This window comes from Mastigoproctus giganteus, chromosome 10 (genome assembly GCF_048544385.1).
Source record: "Mastigoproctus giganteus isolate SK-2022 chromosome 10, ASM4854438v1, whole genome shotgun sequence".
NCBI classification, from domain to species: Eukaryota; Metazoa; Arthropoda; class Arachnida; order Uropygi; family Thelyphonidae; genus Mastigoproctus; species Mastigoproctus giganteus.
Genome location: NC_143584.1, coordinates 215617993 through 215631500, shown reverse-complemented (window position 1 = coordinate 215631500; position 13508 = coordinate 215617993). Strand labels below are relative to the sequence as shown.

The 13508-nt window shown below is 36.8% G+C and overlaps 1 long non-coding RNA gene across 1 annotated transcript in view; it reads right to left on the bottom strand.

Moving 5' to 3' along the window:
• Nucleotides 1-694: 694 nt before the first annotated feature.
• The window catches only part of LOC150079901 (uncharacterized), a 47285-nt gene continuing 34471 nt past the window's right edge, over nt 695-13508 (bottom strand). The window contains exons 3-4 of the long non-coding RNA XR_016547545.1: nt 6290-6419; nt 695-739 (exon numbers count right to left, since the gene is read on the bottom strand). This is a non-coding gene — a long non-coding RNA (uncharacterized LOC150079901). The remainder of the gene's footprint in view (nt 740-6289; nt 6420-13508) is intronic.

Below are 13508 nucleotides of genomic sequence, written 5' to 3'. Positions count from 1 at the left end.
TCAATAAGAGCACTCTTTCTTTGTGGCGTCAACTGCACATAACTCACCATCCTGGCACAAGCAAGGAATGACTGCAACCCTTGCAGAGTGTGCTTATATAGCCGAAAGTAACAGCTAGTGGAATATTACATCATCACCTATGCATGTCAATCTTATCTGATGCAATCTGTAAGAAATATTGCCGTATACTTACATGATTTGGACGACAATTACAATTTTAGGGGTTAGGCAACAATTACAATTTTAATGCACTTTCTTTGAACACCAGTGTAAATTTCAATGAAGCTTTTGACATTTCAAAAATTTATAAATTGGGGCAGTGAAACCTTGGTGTAGTGGATAATAGTTTTGTCAATAGTTAGAAACAGGGTGATTATTAATAACCACTACTGTAATGATAACATTAAACCATTTCTGGTATAATATGTAAGGTTTTGGTTCCCTTGATCTTAGCAATATTATTTATGTACAAGAAAAAAAAAAAAAAAAAGGAGGGAAAAAATCACATTCAAGCCCTTCCTACAAATATCTAGTTAGTAAACAAATGAAATTAAGTTTTTAGAATGCAAAAGAGAGAGAGATTGTTTAAATCCTTAAACACTTCAGTCAGGTCTCCTCGTAGATGCCTAGTGTCGAGATGTTGCAATTTATACAACCATTCTATCATGGCAAGAAAACCCATTTGTGCTCCTGATTAATCTTGTTTCACTTCTCTTATTCTTACAAACAGATCCGTTTCCTAAAAAAAAAAAAATAATTTCCAAATTTTTATTGCAGTATTCAAGGTGGAGCCAAACCATTGATTTATGCGATGTGATAGCCACATTTGTCCTGCCTGTATTCTCGAGAGAGCTTCATGGTTGATTATGTAATGACCTTGAAGTGGCTTGCATTATTGATTCTCTTACATTTTCAAAATCTTATTAGTTTGATAATAGATTAAATTAAAATTAAATAATAGATTTTGATTCTAATAATTCAACTAATAGATCAACCCTTCTAAAACTCAGTCTTGTCTTATATCTTGCAAAAATGATTCTTCTGCTCTTATGCTTAGTGACACTCAGATTTCGGCAAAATGATATATCTCTTTTGGGGATTACCCTGACTTCTAATCTCCCTTGGCACAAGCACATTACAAATATTGCTTCTTCTGCATCTAAAAAACTTGGTTTTCTCTTTCGCTCTCGGTGTTACTTTTCTTCCAAACAGCTGCTCACTCTGTATAAATCGCAAATCCGCCCTGCCATGGAATATTGTTCCCACATCTGGGGTGGTGCCCCCAAAACCTCTCTCAGGCTTCTTGATTCCATTCAGAAGAGGGCAGTTAGGTTAATTAATGACTCATCTCTAACAGAGTCTCTGCACTCGCCGTCTCAGATACCTCTTCTTACTTGGGCACTGTTCTTCTGAATTAGCTTCTATAATTCCTGCTCTCTCTTTCAAAACAGTCCAAACACGTGCCGCCACCAACCAACATCCATTTACTGTCCAACTTCAAACTCACAGAACCAACTTTTCATCTTCCTCGTTTATTCATTCAACTGCCGTTTTCTGGAACAACCTTCCTTCATGTGTATTTCCTGAAAATTACAGTCTACCGAAGTTAAAGTCCAATGTCAACAAATATCTTCTTTCGTCTTCTCAACCTCCAACCCAAGCACGGTACTAAGTACTATAGGTTCTAACACCTCTGGTGTTTGGGGTTTACATAAAAAAAAAAAAAAAGTTTGAGATTACTGCACCCCAAATCAGAATCTTACAAATATCCATGCTTCAATTCATTTTTCAGCATTTCTAATTAGTTTATAAATTTATTGTTGAAATGGCATATTAATGTTATTAATCATTATACCCACCTTAGTATCAACAAAACCTTAGATATTAAACCAGAAAGGATTTAATATCTAAGGTTTTTGGATAATAAGGCTCCAAGCAAGACATAGCGTGTCACTATTTGCATTGTACATACCTTCCATCCATGTTTTGTAGACTGTAATGCTCTTGTGATTTAACTTAAGATGCACACATTTTACAAGATAGTTTAGGCTTTATTGTTCCTTTTGCCTGATGGGCCATTCTCGCTGATACATATTAGACTTAAATGCACTAGACCAGGTGCGGCAACCGTTTTTTGAGTGAAGAGCCACACCTCACAGCTCAAGCTGGGAGAAGAGAGGGGTAGTTTTGGAATGGAAGAAATGGAATAGTGGGAAGGTGTTTTATTAAAAAAATATATTTTTTTAAATATTATTTATTAATACTGAAAAAACAAAACAAACATCCAATTAGGTACAAATTAATGTGACTTTTCCTCCTGAACTTCTTGAGCGAGTCTCTCAACATCAGGCGAGTATGCTGTAATTTTCATCTTTAAACATGCTGAGAGACTCTCACTGTTCGGACGGTTTCTGTTTTACTTTTAATATAGTTCATGTTCGAAAATATTTGCCTGCAGATATTTGTTGAACCAAAAACTGAGAAGAGTTCAAATGCAAATATTTTCAAATTTATATATGTATCCGGTAAGTTACTACACGCATTGCACACAATTTGCTCTTGCTTTTTCAACTCGTCTATTGCCGTGCATTTGTGTAGAATTGCAAGAGCAGCCTTTTGCCTCTCCAAATCCACAATTTCAGTTTTAAGGCATTATAGTCTTGCACTCCATGTCCTTATCTTTAAGTCCTCTTAACTTCATTTCAAATTGTGCTTCATGTGAGCTAAAAGTTAGAGCTGCAGTTACATGCTCAAAGAGCCACAGGTTTCTGACCCCTGCACTAGACAGATAACACACTAAATTATTTTTCTTTTTTTGTTTTACATGAATTTATTTCTGTATTCAGTCTGAATATTTCCCTTTAAAGTGGAAGTTTTAATGTGCAGACAGAAAGTTAAGGTCACATGTAACCACATGCTTTCCCTGAATAATAAGCTGGCATTCTCTCTCATTCAAAATATTCGGCGTTTATCAATTTTTGGATCTAAATTCTGCAGTTTCTTATACAAACAGTATATATTTTTATTCATAATTATCAATTTTTAAGAATTAATAAAATTTAATCAATTTTTTTTTTTATCAGTTTTTTTTTTCTTTTTAAAAAAAAAGAAAAAGTGATTCAATAACAACAAGTTGCAAATCTTCATAGTTCCGGCCATTTGCAGTCGCACAGATCCATGGGTATTCTTCTCCTGCTGAAGTTTAACTTGGCTAATTTCTGAATTGCATGAAGTTATGAGGTAAAGTATGTTAACGCTCTCGTACATGTACTAAGTCAATATTTAATGTACGAAAGGCAATATTTAATAAATGGTAGCTGGCATTTCACAAGTACAGCCACTCCCTGACTTATGTAAGGGTTGCATTCCGCAGAATTCTACGCAAGTCGGAATTTCCCTAAATGCTTATGCCGCACTCACAAATTTGATTGAAGCAAAGAAGAAATGTTCGATGAACGTGTAAATAGAATTATTTGTTACATTTTTTTATCTCGTGCACAGGAAAAATTAAAAAAGTTTACAAAAATTTTAAAATTATAAAAAGAGAGGACAGGCATAATATCAGCCATTGTTGCCAGAATTAACTCTCTAGCTGATAAGCATGCCGCTGTGGAAGTTGAGGGCTGTGGACATTTAGAAGGGGTCTTTCCAAACACATCACAAAATTTATCTGCTGCTGCAGATTGGCACTGACGACTTCACCGTATACTTAAATGTTTTGGAGACCAGCTTGATGCTTGAACCAATTAAACCACTCATTGCTTACCAAGAACTTGGCTTAGGGTTCACTGTACTTATCCGTAATATTTTCATAAATACTTCTTGCTTTTGCTTGAATGACCATTGGACTCAGGGACACTTGCTTCTGAATCTGATTTTCCATTCATATTAATAATAGCTTTTCCATCTTCAATAATAGCACTTGAATGCTGTTTTTTGATCACTATTAATCTTGAATGTGGTGATCCTTTAACATGTTCTTTTATACATGCACTGTCCCTTAAAATAGTATTCAATGTTGAAGCAGCGAGACCTAATTCAGTGCAATAGATGGCAAACTTTGTCCTGCTTTGTACTTCTTAATTAATCATCTTCATTTCCTAGCACTGCAGGCACTTCCAATTTACGTTGGTCCCTTTCCCTTCACCACTGTAATAAGTAAATAAGAATGAAGAGAAGATTCTGAAAATTTATTTGTTTTTTATATGATTAAAGATTTCAGTGAAGGGGGAACTCATTTCACCATAATACTGTAATGTAAAAACCCACAGAATTCCAGTTATCAGTATTATGCAAATGCAATAAGATCGAGTTTACTACCCATTTATAATAGATTGCACTAACAGAAAAGCTCAATAAACCAGAAAGCGCAAATTGTTTTTATGGTAATGACCTACAGAAATGTTTTAGAAAAATATCACAAAGGTGTTCAAAATTGATTCTTATAACGGAAGACATGATAACAATGAAAGTGTAGTGCAATTTCCATTATAAAAATGACCTTTTAGAGAGATAAATAGCTTAGTTAAACAGCGAAAATTTTACCTTCCAAGGTGTTTGAATGAATTACCCAAAAAAAAAAAAAAATGTGTTATTGGGTGCACATTACAATTTTTTCATGAAACCTCCATTTATTTCTATAGGATGCAAAATATGTTTCGACAATTTTTTTTTTAAGTTTGACCCAGCCGACAAAAACTGTTGTAAAGTTGAATTTCTGTAAGTCAAGTATTATGTAAGCCGGGGAGTGGCTGTACTATGATTTGTTTTGTACACTCGCCTGCAGAAATGTGATTGAAGCTTTCTAATGAATAAATTCATAATCCTACAGCTTGGTGTCACAAATTCCTACTATTGCTTGTGCATCAACCCAACCTGTGATTGCTTTCTCAATCACTGGTTTAGTTACAGGTCATTGTAACTGACCTGTAGTTAAAGGAGGAAAAAAGTATAAAAGTTTAGTTAAAGGGAGGAAAAAGTATAAAAACAATAAAATACACGTGATGATACTGGTCAATTCAGAAAAGCAAGTAAAGATCTAAAAACTAAAGTAATGAGAAGCTAATTTTACCTATTCCAATAATGTTATTTGTTCAGTTTTAATTTTCTGCACTTATAAGCAGCAATATTATAGCTGCTACGTTTCTTTACTGATTTCTTTCACATATGATGTTTCATCAACATTTATGATTGCAGTCATTGCTCTTGGTCGTCCTTACCATGATATGATATCTCAATCTTTTAAGTTTTAAAATATGCTGTTTTTAAATTATGTTATTAACTGCAACATTAGTGTGCTCTGTCCTACCATCAATATTTGAACTACTCATATATACAAATACTTTATTTGCAGGATAACTAATAACCTATGGTGAAACCTTTAGCTTTTATTTTGGCTGCTAGTCTTCATGGAACACTCTCTGCCAGTTTATGTAAATGTCCTCTCATATTTTCTGCCATTCAGCCTTTAAAGCAGCAACCAGTTCTGCTCTCTCTTTTGGGCAGTCTCTCTTCACAAACAGTCAACAATCTAGTTCATCCTAGATATTGATTAAAGGATTAAAGTCATGGCTCTGGCCTTGTCAATCCAACTTTTTGATGCTCATATTCTCAACCCAATCCATCACAAAGCAAGCTGTATGACATGGAGTATTGTCCTGATACAAATATGGTCCTGCCACAACATACGTAACACATTGTTTAGGATGTGTTGATAGACCTCAGCATTCATGGTTTTGTCAAAACAACAGGCCAAACTATGAAATAACCCCAGGCCATTAAACTGCCTCATCCAAACTTCATTGTTAGTATGTTACAGTCCAGCAGGTAGTTTTATCTGGATATCTACGACACATCTAGGCATGTACTGTGAGTCATCACTCCAAAGCACAGCTTTCCATCGGTCTACTGTCCAATAGCAATAGGCTTCACAACAAACAAGATGGCATTAGTGAGGGTGATTAGTAACTTGTGCATTGTTGAAAGACCGTGATAGCCCATATCATGCAGCATACTGTTCTGGTGCTGATATTTGTCTCATTGGGGCCCTGCTCATGCCGTGCCAAAGTCATCCAGCCTTCTGAGTGAATGATCCTTTGCAGGCTTTCCTGTCACGTTACGTCAGTTTCAGGGGTATTCAGAGTTATTTCTTGGCAGTTTCAATGTTAGTCCACTCCCATTTCTTAAACCCTTCAAAGATCTATACTCACTGTAGGTTTATGTCTCCTCTGATAATTCAGAGTAGTATCTCAATAAATAGTATAAAAAGCTTAGTAGTTTTTATGATTACCTCACTGAATTCTTCCCATTTAGAATTTGCAGTTGGATTCTTTATGAAGAGATTCTTCATGCATAAAGAGCCACTGCTCATAATCAGATCATGTGTATTGCTTCCTCTTGTTTGCCTCTTTAATATGCTGCTGTAAAAAAAAAAAAAAACTGCATGACTAAACAGCCTACAATTTAATATTAATACTATCTAGCAGATGATGCAAGACAGTAAGCTGATACAGCATCAGCCATTAGTATTAATTAATATCAGCCATATTAGTATTAATTTTTATAAATTTTAAAACTTAGTAATGTTTAAGTTTTGGCTGATGTTTGTCATTGCATTTTCAAGAAACTGATGTGTAATGGGAAACAAATATGATAGATGAAAAAACGGGAGAGATGGTGTTCAGCTCCTTTTCAGAAATCCTAGGCTTCTACAAGATGCAGTTTCCATTATCTTTAACAATTATCCACAATATCAGCAGAAAAATAATCTTTAGGTTCTAGAACACCGCCATTAGAGAAGTGCTTGAGAAAATGCATTGAAGACAGCTTGGTAAAAAAAAAATATATATGTGAACAAAAATACTCTTTCAAAAATTTTGATTTAAATTTCGCAAACTGGTACCAACAAACAATGGGATATTTTGGTAGAAGATTTGCATGTAATTTTTCTTTCAATATTCATTCAAAAGGTGCCACATGAATAGTGAATTGAAAGTTTTTGTGTTTATTGGGGGGGTTACGTATTAAAATATAAGCAGCATGAAATAAAAAAAATAAAAAATAAATTACAAAAACAGCATGTTTAAGGATGTAATGTGCATTGTAGTAGCCTACAAAATGATGGTAGAAAAGTTATTTCAATATATTGTACAGAGACTGGAAAAAACAGGTCTTTTTAGCATTAGTAGAGGCATATGATGCAAGAAGGCAAGCTTATACAGCATCAGCCAAAAAAAAAAAAAAAAAAAAACATTTCACCATCCATTTGCTCCAAACGTTTGTCCATTTCTTTCTTGAATTTATTTAGCTGTCAACTTTCACTATAACAGATGGAAGTTTATACCAGGAATCAACTACTCAATTTCAGTTTATACCCCCTCAACCTTGAAATCTAAGCAAGAGGAAGACTCCCATTAGAATTGAGCTTGCTGAAACCATTCAAAGCCTTATACATCTCAATCAGATCACCTTGCAGGTACCTAGTCTCCAGATTCTGCAATTTGCAGAACTTGAAACTTTCTTGGTAGAAGCACCCCTTTTTCCACCTCACCAATCTTGTTGACCTTCTCTGTACTTGTTCTAGCAACCCTTCATCCTTCCTTAAATGAGGCCTCCAGACCTGTATGCAGCATTCAAGGTGTGGCCCCACTATTGCCTTATACAAAGGATAATCACCTCCTTTTCCCTGCTTGCAGAATTCCTGTATATCATTGACAAGACCTAATGAGCTGCTCTGACAGCCTGTCTGCACTGCTCAGAAAATTTCATATATGACAGCACAATTACCCCAGGTAGTTTTCTTTCCCCACTACCCTACGTGTAGTATTGCATTAGTGAGGGTGTAAACCTTCACTAATGATTTGTTCAAGTTTGCTAATTTTGTTTTACTTACTAAGTTTTGTTACTAATTTATTTTGGTATGTTACTCTGGGGTTACTGCTACCCATATGCAGTACTTTGCATTTGTCAATGTTAAACTTCGGTTGCCATCTCACAGCTCATCTGCTCAAATTTTCTAGATACTGTTGCAGTAGCATACTGTCATTAACAACCCTGCCAACCTTCATATAGTCTGCAAACTTGAACATTAAGCCTGATATACATTGAGACCATCAATATCATTGAGAAATATAGAATTAATAGAATACCATGTTTCAGGGCTGCATATGGCTTAATTGTTGGCCTCAATTTCAAACAGGTTTTGGAAGCAAGGTTTGTCAATCAGATGTTTTTAAATCAGTTATTTCCATCAGACAAATAACAAAAAATACAGTTGTTAACATTAGCATTAGTAGAGGCATTTGATGCAAGAAAGCAAGCTTATGCAGCATCAGCCAAAAAAAAAAAAAAAAAACCACTTCCACTTCACCCCTCTGTTCGTTCAAAATACCTGTCCAGCTGAGCCTTAAACTTATTTAGGCTATCAACCTCCACCACAAGGGATGGAAGTCTGTTCCACCAACCAACCACCCGCTGGCTAAAGGCAAATTTCCGCACGTCTATCCTACATCTGTCTTTCCTCAATTTGAATTTATGCCCTCTCAGGTGATTATTCTGAGCTAGAGGAAGAATCCCATCAGCATTGAGCATGCTTAAACCATTCAAGGCTCTATTCACCTCTATCAGATCACCTCGCTGGTGCCTAGTCTCCAGACACTGTAATTTGCAAAACTTAAGCCTTTCTTCGTAAGAGCACCCCTTTGTTCCATTCACTAATCTTGTTGCCCTTCTCTGTACTCGTTCCAGCAGCTCTACATCCTTCTTGAAATGAGGCCTCCAGACCTGTATACAGTACTCTAGGTGTGGCCTGACCATCGCCTTATACAATGGAATAATCACCTCCTTATCCCTGCTGGAAAAATTCCTGTATATCATTGACAATACTCCATGAGCTACTCTTGCAGCCCGTCTGCACTGCTCAGAGAACTTCATATCTGCCTGCACAACCACCCCCAAGTCCCTTTCATTCTCTACCACTGTCAGTGTTGTACCATAGAGTTGATACGTTGCTCTGGGGTTGCTGTTTCCCATGTGTAGTACTTTACATTTGTCAATGTTAAACTTCATTTGCCACCTCTCAGCCCATCTGCTCAACCTTTCCAGATCCTGTTGCAGAAGCATAGTGTCAGTAGTGTCCTTGACAACCCTGCCAACCTTTGTATCGTCTGCAAACTTGGACATTAATCCCGATATACCATCATCAATATCATTTATAAATACAGAAAACAATAATGGACCCAACACTGAGCCCTGAGGGACTCCACTAATAACATCAGTCCACGATGAGCAGTGTCCATTGATTACCACTCTCTGTCTTCTCCCCCTCAACCACCCCTTTATCCATAGCAGCAATTTGCCTCCAATGTCACACTGCTCCAATTTGTGTAGCAGTCTTCCATGTGCAACAGTATCAAAAGCCTTTCTAAGATCCAAGTATATAATATCAAAGTTATTCCCTGCATCCAGTTCTTTTGTGACTGCATCATAGTATCCAATCAAGTTGGTCAGGCAAGACTTCCCCTTAACAAAACCATGCTGTGTCTGAGCTATAACTGAAGTCTTGTCTAAATGTTATTATTGCAACATTATTGCAAGTTCCATTAATATCCGTTGCAAAGAAACTTACCATTCATGATCTTGACACAGATGATAACAAAATTGTAAAGAATGATGATACAATTAATATTTTTTCTTCTTTGTATTTCAACTGATGAAGGTAATCGTAATGTGTTCCCAGATCTATCTATTTTAACATGCATTAGTTGAGGCATATGATGCAAGAATGCAAGCTTATACAGCATTGGCCAAAAAAAATAAATAAAATTCCCTTTCCATTTCATCCATCTGGTCAATCCAAATGTTTGTCTTGTTCAGCCTTAAATTTATTTAAGCTATCAACTTCCACAACAACAACAGATGGAAGTCTGTTCCAGCAATCAAATACCTGCTGGATACTGTTATTCACTTTTAAAGATGCTACAATGTGATAACCCTAAAGAATTCTTGGTGCAGTACAAAGAGATGGTTACTTCTTTGGACGGTAGTTTAATCCGAAGAGTAGTAGGGGAGTTTTAAAATACTCTCAGTAACTGTCTGTTTCAGTTGTATCTCATACTTTTATTGCTGGGTGAGCAGAATCAGAACATTTTTCAATGTGAAAATTTATAGATTTCTAGCTTGGAAACTGATGGTTAATATTATTTTTTCCAGTGAGACATTTCAGATAGAAAATATTTGTAATCCACATATCTCTCAGGAATCATGACAAAAAATTGTATGGACTTGTGCAAACATTTTTCTTAATAATTATTGTAAGATGAGAAATGATGGGATGCCATTCACAACCAAACAAAAGAAAATTAATAACATAGTAATAGTAATCGTGGCATGTGATGCAAGAAAGCAAGCGTATGAGCTTATGTAGCATCAGCCAAAAAAAAAAAAAATTCACACAACCATTCCCTCTAATTGTTTGTCCAGTTCCTCCTTAAATTTATTTAACCTATCAACTTCCACAATGACTGATGGAAGTTTTTTCCAGCACTTAACCACCCACTTGCTAAAGGCAAATTTCCGCACATCTATTCTACAGCTGTCTTTCCTCAATTTGAATCTTGTTGCTCTTCTCTATACACACTCAAGCAAATCGACATCCTTCCTAAAATGAGGCTTCCAGACCTGTATGCAGTACTCAAGGTGTGGCCTGACCATTGCCTTGTACAGAGGGACAAGCTTATCTAGCTTACTGCCAAAATTGAATACACCTCTGGCATTCCCATCGCTGAATAACTCTTCATGTGTGAATGTAGATGCAAAATACTCATGCAAGTTTGTTTGCAATCTGAGCAGGATCATCAACAGTTGAAACATCAATCTCAAGTGGCCCAATCTGATTCATCCCCTTCCTTTTAGAGATTATGTAAGTAAAGAAATCCTTGCTGTTTTTCTTAGTGTCCTTTGCCAAAGATTTATCGCAATCTGCGTTCGCCTGCCTAACCTCCTTTGTGACTTGATTACAGACTAGCTTATATCTGCCCTAGGCTTCTGTGTCGCCTGATAATTTATATGAATCCCACCATTTTTCTTCTCTGCCACTAGGCCTAAACCTTGAACAATATTTCTTAATAGGCGTGAAATGTTTAGTAGCTTCCACGATTAATTCCTTGAATGTTTCCCAGTTAGAATTCGCTGTTGGTAACATCATCATCAGTTGGTACCACTGTACAGAATTTAAAAACTGTCTGAGACCACTGTAGTCAACTTTATGGAAGCAAAAACCCCTTCCTTTACCCCTGATGGTAATTATATCTTTAAGTGAATTCCACATCAGTACACCGTGGTCACTGCCACCTAGTGGCTCCTTTATCTGCAAATTCTAATACACAAATGATCACTGCTGATAACCAGATAAAGAGTATTATATTACTCTCCCTGGTTGCATCTCAAACATGCTGCTGCAGAAAACAATCATCCAATAAATCCACAAAAGTCTTACTAGTGTGCGAGTGACCAGTCCACAAATTCCAGTATGGGAAGTTAAAATCCTCCATTATAAGACATTCGAGTCATTAGGCCTATATCACACTCCTACTCTTATTTTTGCTTTCGCAGTGCTTATGTCACACCAAACTGATTCAAAAGTGCACTGTCCATCTATATCAACTGGATGCACTTCTTTTGAGTTTGTTTTTCTTAATTAACAGCATAACCCCTCCTCCCTTCCTATCCTATCTGTGCACATTGTACTCCCCAAATTTCAATTCTGCATTCCTAATATCTGTGTGACACAACGTCTCTGATATCCCAACAATATCTTTTTTTTTTTTTTTTTTTTTATGTGAACCCCAAACACGAGAGGTATTAGAACCTATAGTACTTAGTACCGTGCTTGGGTTGGAGACTGAGAAGACGAAAGAAGATATTTGTTGACATTGGACTTGAACTTCTGTAGATTGTAATTTTCAGGAAATACGTATGAAGGAAGGTTGTTCCAGAAAATGGCAGTTGAATGAATAAATGAGGAAGATGAAAAGTTGGTTCTGTGGGTTTGAAGTTGGACGGTAAATGGATGTTGGCTGGTGGCGGCACGTGTTCGGACTGTTTTGAAAGAGAGAGCGGGAATTATAGACGCTAATTCAGAAGAACAGCGCCCATGGAAGTATCTGTAGAAGAGGCATGCAGCAGAAACAGTGCGTCTATGAGACAGCGAGTGGAGAGACTCTGTTAGAGATGAATCATTAATTAACCTAACTGCCCTCTTCTGAATGGAATCAAGAAGCCTGAGAGAGGTTTTGGGAGAACCACCCCAGATGTGGGAACAATATTCCATGGCAGGGCGGATTTGCGATTTATACAGAGTGAGCAGCTGTTTGGAAGAAAAGTAACGCCGAGAGCGAAAGAGAAAACCAAGTTTTTTAGATGCAGAGGAAGCAATATTTGTAATGTGCCTGTGCCAAGAGAGATTTGAAGTCAGGGTAATCCCCAAAAGAGATATATCCTTTTGCCTAGAAATTGGAGTGTCACTAAAGATAAGCATAGGAGCAGAAGAATCCTTTTTGCGAGATATAAGACAAGACTGAGTTTTAGAAGGGTTGAAATCAACTAAGTTGTCTTTGCCTCACTGGAGAATTACCTGAAGATCGGCATTTAAGGAATTGGTAGCAGATTTTCGAGAAGTTGAAGCTGATTGAGCAGGACAAGGTTTCTCAAAATGGAAAGTTGAATGCAATGTGCTATCATCGGCAAAACTATGGATAGGATTTCCAGTCAATGGAAGAAGGTCATTGATATACAAGAGGAAAAGAGTGGGGGAAAGAACTGAACCTTGAGGGACACCGGCATTAGTGGAGAAGTTAGAAGACAGAGAGCCATCAACCATCACCCTCAGTGAGCGATCAGAGAGAAAACTGGATAACCAATTACTAAAAACAGTTGGCAAACCATAAGATGGAAGCTTGTTTAGAAGACCTTTATGCCAAACACGATCAAAAGCCTTTGAGATGTCAAGAGCAACTACTTGTGTTTCACCGAACCATTCCATTGAATTAGTCCATAAATGGGTAACATAAGCCAGAATATCACCAGTGGATCGACACTGACGGAATCCATACTGGTGATCGTTGATCAGACGAAGGTTTCTAGGTAGTTTAAGAGTTGGCGGTTAATTGATTTCTCCATTACTTTAGAAAGAGTAGAAGTAATTGCAATGGGACGATAATTGGATGGGAGGGATTTGTCACCCTTTTTAGGAACTGGCTGGATATGAGCAAATTTCCAAGCAGAAGGAAAAACACACCTTTAGAATAAGAAAGTGAAAAAAGTCGGCAAAGAATAGGAGTAAGTTCAGGAGCACAGGTTTTGAGAACAAGTGGAGAAATACCATCAGGACCTGGAGCTTTCTTAGCATCGAGATTCATCAAAATCCTTCTGATATCCTTTTGACGGAAGACCACAGGAGGCATTGAATGGAGTGTGTTGGGAATGGTGGGAGGTGTTTTACCAAGATCATA